The 8,539-nt window shown below is 45.0% G+C and overlaps 1 pseudogene; it reads left to right on the forward strand.

Moving 5' to 3' along the window:
* Positions 1-229: 229 nt before the first annotated feature.
* On the forward strand, positions 230-1,160 carry LOC104677679 (annotated as a pseudogene).
* The last annotated feature ends 7,379 nt before the right edge of the window (positions 1,161-8,539 follow it).

The following is an 8,539-nucleotide window of genomic DNA, read 5'->3' on the forward strand; positions in this document are numbered from 1 at the left end:
TTAAATATAAATGGGTATAATATTTAAACAGAAGGTATGTATGAAGTTTCAATAGCTGCTTTAAAAATGAATTAATACATGGCTCATAGCAGGTGTTCAAGTCTTACTAGTTCCTCTCCCTCTTTCCCTAGCTGCCTATCCTGGGGATATCTTAAAAGCTTTGGGCACTGACCCGAACTCTAGGGTACACACGTGTCTTATTTGGTCTCTCTGCAGTGACATGCACACCATGGTGGAGAACCACACCCAAGTCACCTGGTTCTGCCTGCTGGGACTTACAGAGCTGGAGGAGCTCAAAGCCATCTTCTTTGTGCACTTCCTGCTCATATATTCAGTCACTGTCATGGGCAACCTGGGAATGATCACTCTGATCCATGCAGACCCACAGCTCCACACCCCCATGTACTTCTTCCTGGGCGTCCTCTCCTTCATAGACTCCTTGTTTTCCACAGTGGACACCCCAGGCTGCTGGAGAGCTTCCTCATCTCAAGCCAATCCATCTCCTTTGCAGGCTGTGTGTCCACATGGCCCTCATGACCCTCCATGGTACTGCTGAGTGTCTGCTCCTGGCCATCATGGCCTATGACCAATTCACCGCTATCTGCCACCCTCTCCTCTATCACACTATTACGTCCCAACATCTGTGTGTCCTGCTGGTGGTGACCTCGTATACTGTTTCTGTTGTCAATTCAGCTTTGCTGACTGGGTGCATCTTTAAGCTGCCCTACTGTGGCCCCAATGTCATTAACCACTATTTCTGTGGCATCCCTCTTGTGCTTCGTCTTGCCTGTGTGGATACTACTGAGGGTGAGACCATTATCTTCTCATTGTGTGTCTTGCTCATCCTCTTTACCATCACCATTATCCTAGTCTCCTATGCCTACATCCTGATGACCATTTGCAGGATGCGCTCCCTGCAGGCCCAGAGCAAAGCTCTCTCCACCTGTGCCTCCCACCTCACCATCATCTGCTTCTTCTATAGCACCATCACCTTCACGTATGCTCAGCCAAGCTCTCACAATTCCATGGAACACAACAAGGTCATGTCTGTCTTCTATACTGTGATCATCCCCATGCTGAACCCTCTGATCTACAGCCTGAGGAATAAAGATATAAAATGTGCTTTGAAGAGGAGATGCCTGTGAAAGTTGTCTTCATAACCAAGTGTGGAGCATTGAGCATCCTATCCCAAGCTGTAACATGGTAGCAACAATATAAAGTATGGATAATATTAACCCTTAGATAGAGCAAAGTATATGCCAGCACTAGTTTAAACACTTGACACATTATCAACCCATTTAATCTTCACAACAAGTGTATGAAATGGGCACTATTATTATCCCTTAGGAATCTGGAGCACAGAGAAGCTGAGTAACTTGCCCAAAATCACACAGCTGATAAGAGGCAGTCTGGTTCCAGAGACTATATTCTCAACCAATGCATGGTACTGACTTTTTCTGATGACTACATCTCAGAAAAGAACAATGGCAGCATTCCTTAAATTCCAGATATCATAAGGAGAACCTGGATCACGGCATTATAAAGTGGTATAGAAGGTTTGCCGCTGTATGGGAGGTTTGCCTCGATCAGCTCGGGAGGCTTGCATTTATTCATTAAGATTAGTTAACAGTGCCATGTTGGTGTGCACATGTACCCTAGAACGTCAAGTATAATTAATTAATTAATTAATAAAAATAAACTTGAAAAAAAAATTAGTTAACAAAAGCTTGAGTCAACACCATTAGAGGGTGGTTGATATTGTGGACTTCCCGAGTAAAAAGTATACATCAAAGGCTTAAGGCTTAAGACCACATGAGTAAACAAGTTAACTAGAGAACTTCTCCACATCCCATTGTTTACTACTTTAATTTATTTAACTAAAGGTAATGGGACCAGGCCGCCTTCAGCCTGGTCTATTACCGAGGTCATATGAAAACACTCAGGCCTTCCAAAAGGGCTGTGGCTATCATAACTAATATTTTTCCCACCAGCCTGATTGAACCCCAACATCAGGGACCATGGGGTTTGGAGCCTCTGCACCCACACCTCAGTTCACCTTGCCTCTGACTGACTCCTTCTCTTGGCCTCTGTGTGATGTTGAGTCAGTCACCTAGACCCTGATCCCCCATTTTCCCAAGTGAAAACGAGACAGTAACACTCACCTCAACTGGTTATTATTAGGCCTCCATGAGGGGGGATAGGGGCTCCCACAGAGTCTGGCACAAACAACTGTTCACAAACTGTTGGTTTCCTTGCTTTCCTGGGGAAACCACTCCACAGGATCACATATTATTATACATCAATGTTTTTTAAGGGTGAGACCATATTACATAGTATATCAGTCCATTTTCATACGGCTATGAAGAAATACCCAAAACTGGGTAAATTATAAAGAAAAAGATTTCACGGACTCACTGTTCCACATGGCTAGGGAAGCCTCACGTATCATGGTGAAAGGTGAGGGAGGAGCAAAGGCATGTTTTATGTCATGCAGGCCAGAGAGCATAAGCAGGGGAACTGCCCTTTATAAAACCATCAGATCTTGTTGAGACTTATTCACTACCATAAGAACAGTATGGGAAAACCCACCCCCATAATTCAATTACCTCCCACTGGGTCCCTCCCATGATACATGGAGATTATGGGATCTATGATATTAAATAACATTTTGGCTGGGCGAGGTGGCTCACATCTGTAATCCCAGCACTTTGGGAGGCTGAGGCGGGCAGATCACCTGAGGTCAGGAGTTTCAGACTAGCCTAGCCAACATAGTGAAACCCCGTCTCTACTAAAAATACAAAAAATGAGCTGGGCATGGTGGTGCACATCTGTAATCCCAGCTACTCGGGAGGCTGAGGCATTAGAATCACTTGAATGTAGGAGGCAGAGGTTGCAGTGAGCTGAGATCATGCCACTGCACTCTAACCTGGGTGACACAGCAGACTCTGTCTCAAAATAAATAAGTAAATACATAAATAAATAAATAACATTTCATTGAATCATGAGAAAGTTCTTTCTTTTCCAATCCTCTTTTTTTTTTTTTTTTTTTTTTAGCTCTTCTAATATTTTCAAAGTTGAAGTCTCTGTTTGATACTAGTTTGACTTTAAACCTTCCCCAATTGTGTCTCCTTTTTAACACAGAAAGCGAGTTTTAGCACTTAACAGTAATTAGCCAGTATTTAATAATGTTACATTGTTTTCCTTTCTATTTATTTTTATGTTACACTTTTATTTATGATTCTAATTTAAAAGGTTTTAAATAGGCCGGGTGCGGTGGCTCAAGCCTGTAATCCCAGGACTTTCGGAGGCCGAGACGGGCGGATCACGAGGTCAGGAGATCAAGACCATCCTGGCTAACACGGTGAAACCCCGTCTCTACTAAAAAAATACAAAAAACTAGCCGGGCGAGGTGGCGGGCGCCTGTAGTCCCAGCTACTCGGGAGGCTGAGGCAGGAGAATGGCGTAAACCCGGGAGGTGGAGCTTGCAGTGAGCTGAGATCCGGCCACTGCACTCCAGCCTGGGCAGCAGAGCGAGACTCCGTCTCAAAAAAAAAAAAAGGTTTTAAATAAACAACTGTTTAAAACAACCCAAGTTTCAGAAAAATCACAATACATGTGATACACAGGGCAAAGGAGGTGACCAAATGACTTTAGGAACATTTATATAGGTAATTCATGTTTTTCAAAACATTTTCACGTTCATTATTTTATTTGCTCTTCACCAAATGCTGTAAGGTAAGTAAGCCAGGTGTTATTACTTCCATTTTACAGATAAACAAAAATAAATAAATCTGATTAAGTCTCACTGGAAGGCCATACAATAGCTTAGAACAGAGAACCCAGGGCTCCTGAATTGTGATGGAACCCCCTGCACACAGTTCTCAGCTTCCTTTCAGAAAAACAAAAATGAAAGTTCTTGATCTTCTCATATTATGGACTGAATTGTGTCTCCCCTAAATTCATGTTAAAACCCTAACCCCCACCACCATCCCTCAGAATGTGATGGCATTTGGAGATAGTGCCTTAAACGGCACTAATGGGTGATTAAGTTGAAATGAGGCCTTTAGGGTGGGCCTAGTCCATTCTGACTGGTGTTCATATAAGAAGGGGGAAATGTGGACACAAAAGAGATGCCAGGGATGCACACAACAGAAAGACCATGTGAGGATGTAGTAAGAGGTGGGCAGCTGCAAGCCAAGGACAGAGGCTGCAGAAGAAACCAGCCCTGCCAGCACCTTGCTCTTGGATCCACCTCCAGCCTCCAGGACTGTAAGAAAATAGATTCCTGTGGTTTAAGCCACCCAGTCTGTGGTATTTTGTTATTGGAGCCTGAGCTGACTAATGCAGCTTCCATACTCAAGGCTGCCTCTTGGCCCAATATGGGTGCTGAAGCTCTAGCCATCAGTTCAATGTTTGAAGAAAAAAGGTGGAGGAATGAGAAAAAAATACCAGCTGCCTGTTGCCTTTGGTAGCTGCTATGGTGCGAATGTCTGCCCCACCCCCTCCCCCCAAAAAAACTCATGTTGAAATTTAACTGTCATTGTGATCTTATTAAGGGGTAGGACTGTAAAAAGGTGATTAGGCCATGAGAGTTCTGCCCTTATGAATAGATTAATGCCATTATTCAGTGAGTGAATTCACGAGAAAAGCAAGTTTGACCACCTCTTGCTCTCTCTTGCTTTTGTGTGCCCTCTTTTGTCCTTTCCCCTTCCACCAAGGGATGACTCAGTAAGAAAGGGCACATCAGATGGAGGCCCTTCGGCCTTGGACTTCCTAGCTTCCAAGAATGAAGAAATAAATTTCTTTCCTTATAAATTACCCTGTATGTGGTATTCTGTTATCAGCACAAAATAGACTAAGACAGGAACCTTTCCAGTAACAGCCTCTCATTAGCCAGAACTTAGTCACAAAGGAGTCACAAGTTTGCAAGGGAGGCTGGGAAATATAGTTATTAGCTGGGGACATTGCCACCTTGAGTATTTGGGGATTCTGCTTATAGAAAGAGGTAGAGAATGAATACTGGATAGGCATCTCGCAGTCTTGAGCATTCCTCCCTTATGTCTACTGTCCAGAGCAGAGGATGGCAGAGAACTGATGGCACACCCACAACCCTATACTTCCTGCCAGTAGACTGTGTGTAGACAGAATGAAACTGCCTTTGCAGAATGACGGCTGAGACAGTGAAAGACATCTAACTTAATCGCCTCCATCTTGCTTCTAACCTCCAAGCTGTCCTTGTTCATTCCTGGGCAGAGGCTGAACTAATTTTGGGAGAAACTTAGTTTATAGTTTTTTGGTTTTTGGTTTTTTTTCTTTTTTTTTTTTTTTTTAGACAGAGTCTCGCTTTGTCACCCAGGCAGGAGTGCAGTGGCACCATCTCAGCTCACTACAACCTCCATCTCCCAGGTTAAAGGGATTCTCCTGCCTCAGTCTCTGGAGTAGCTGGGATTACAGGGACCAGCCACCATACCTGGCTAATTTTGTCTTTTTAATAGAGACAGGGTTTCACCACGTTGGCCAGGCTGGTCTCGAACTTTCTGACCTCAAGTGATCTGCCCGCCTCAGCCTCCCAGTGTGCTGGGATTACAGGTGTGAGCCACCACATCCAACTTATAGTTTATAGTTTAAAACAAAGATGATAACAGCCCTTTCCCAAAGCAGACTTCCTTCTTGCCTGGGGACTAAATTGCCTTTGTAGGACTAAAATTAGCCACAAAATTAGAAATTATGCTTGAGGAATCATGCAACTGGAGGCTACAAGATTCTGACCCTCCCTAAACTACTCCTAAGATGAGTGCCTGAGATAGTTTGCAGACCCTGCACTTGATGGATCAGTTGGCACCACTCAGATTGATTACCTGGCTCATCGGATATTGTGGCCCCCTCACCCAGGAACTGACTCAGCGCAAGAAGACAGCTTCGGTTCCCCATGATTTCATCTCTGACCAATCAGCGTTCCTGGCTCACTGGCTTCCCTCCACCAGCCAAGTTGTCCTTAAAAACTCTGCTCCCTGAATGCTCGGGGGAGACTGATTTGAGTAATAATAAAATTCAGGTCTCCTTCACAGCCGGCTCTGCATGAATTACTCTTTTTCTACTGCATTTCCTCTGTCTTAATAAATCGTCTCTGTCTAGACAGTGGGCAAGGTGAACCCATTGGGCAGTTACAAGCATTCTAAGTTTAAATTTTCTAGCCAACATAAAAAAATTGATGAGATAATGTCTTAGACATTTGGGCTGCAAAAATACCATAAACAGAATGGCTTATAAACAGAAATTTCTCTTTTTTTTTAGATGGACGCATCCACCACCACACCTGGGTTTCACAATGTTGGCCAGGCTGGTCTCAAACTCCTGACTACAGGTGATTCTCCTGCCTCAGCATCCCAAAGTGCTGGGATTACAGGTGCGAGGCACTAGGCCCAACCACAGAAATTTATTTCTCATGGTTCTAGAAGCTGGGAAGTCCAGGGTAGAAGGGCCTGCATTTGGCATGGTCATTCTTACTGCATGCAAGCTTCAGTGTCTGATGAGGGCCCACATCCTGGTTCAATGGTGGCACCTTCTCACTTTGTCCTTACATGGCGGAAGGGGCAAGGGAACTCTCATTTGTTTATTGTTTTTTCTTTTAATGAGTGCACTAATACCATTCATGAAGACTCCACCCTCATGACTTAATCACTTCCCAAAGGCCCCACTTCCTAATAACATCACCTTATGGAGTTAGAATTTTAACATATGAATTTGGCAGGGGGAACACTAACATTTTAGCAAAATCACATTTTAAAATTTAATATTCCCAGTTTCTCTGGGAAGGAAAAATGAAAGAGATCACTATTATTCTCAGCCATAATCATCTGGTGCTGAGTTGCAGCTACTATTTTAGACAGGCAGACTCTCCACTTCTCCCTCAACCCAGTTTTCCCCACCACTCATTATTAAAGGTATCTGTTGCTTTTTTTTTTTTTTTTTTTTTTTTTTTTTTTTTTTTTTTTTTTTTTTTTTTTTTTTTTGAGACGGAGTCTCGCTCTGTCGCCCAGGCTGGAGTGCAGTGGCCGGATCTCAGCTCACTGCAAGCTCCGCCTCCCGGGTCCACGCCATTCTCCTGCCTCAGCCTCCCGAGTAGCTGGGACTACAGGCGCCGCCATCTCGCCCGGCTAATTTTTTTTTTGTATTTTTTAAGTGGAGACAGGGTTTCACTGTGTTAGCCAGGCTGGTCTCGATCTCCTGACCTTGTGATCCGCCCGCCTCGGCCTCCCAAAGTGCTGGGATTACAGGCTTGAGCCACCGCGCCCGGCCATCTGTTGCTTTTTTATCACACCAAGCTTTTTCTTACAGTAGACAACCTGTCCTGGCCTGAGCAGGTCATGCAGTCAACATACTTCTTTTTTTGCTAGCATCTTCCCCAGTGCCTGGAAGGTGCTGCTCCCCATTCCTTCTGTTAGAGGTGTGTGAACCACAGCAACTCCATCTTGAATAGGAGCTAGGTAAAATAAGGCTGAAACCTACTGGGCTGCATTCCCGGAGAGTTAAGGCATTCTAAATCACAGGATGAGATAGGAGGTCAGCACAAGATACAGGTCAAAGACCTTGCTGATAAAACTGGTTGCAGTAAAGGAGCCGGCCAAAACCCACCAAAACCAAAATGGCGACAAGAGTGACCTCTGGTCATCCTCACCGCTGCACTCCCAACAGTGCCATGACAGTTTACAAATGCCCTGGCAACGTCAGGAAGTTACCCCATGTGGTCTAAGAAAGGGAAGCATGAATAATCCACCCCTTGTTTAGCATATTAACAAAAAATAACCATAAAAATGGGCAACCAGCAACCCTCTGGGCTGCTCTGCCTGTAGAGTAGCCGTTGTTTTATTCCTTTACTTCCTTAATAAACTTGCTTTCACTTTACACTGCGGACTCGCCCTGAATTCTTTCTTGCGTGAGATCCAAGAACCCTCTGTTGGGGTCTGGATCAGGACCCCTTTCTATGACATATTTCTGGTGACCACAGCAGGGACTTTAGTGCAGCAACCCTGACCCAAAGGCTAACTTTGGGTAAGTGGTGGGGTCTGGTAACATCTTTCTTGTGAACCACAAAAGGGACAGTACTGAGGAGGCCCCTAACCCGAAGGAAATAGACTGCAGCACTGATTGGACAACTTTGGGTAAGTGGTGAGGTACCTGGGAAAAGAATGGGATTGGGTTAGAAGCCCAACTTAGGGGAGTTAGAGTCCCTCCTAAGACAGAGTGGGTTAGAGCCACTCTTAATAAAAGTCAAGGGGGGAGGCTGGCAAGATGGCCGAATAGGAACAGCTCCAGTCTGCCACTCCCAGCAAAATCAATGCAGAAAGTGGGTGATTTCTGCATTTCCAACTGAGGTACCCAGCTCATCTCATTGGGACTGGTCAGACAGTGGGTGCAGCCCACACAGGCCGAGCCGAAGCAGGGTGGGGCGTCACCTCACCCAGGAAGCACAAGGGATCAGGGAACTCCCTCCCCTAGCCAAGGGAGGCCCTGAGGGACTGTGCCGGGAGGAACGGGG

This window comes from Rhinopithecus roxellana, chromosome 15, assembly GCF_007565055.1.
Source record: "Rhinopithecus roxellana isolate Shanxi Qingling chromosome 15, ASM756505v1, whole genome shotgun sequence".
NCBI classification, from domain to species: Eukaryota; Metazoa; Chordata; class Mammalia; order Primates; family Cercopithecidae; genus Rhinopithecus; species Rhinopithecus roxellana.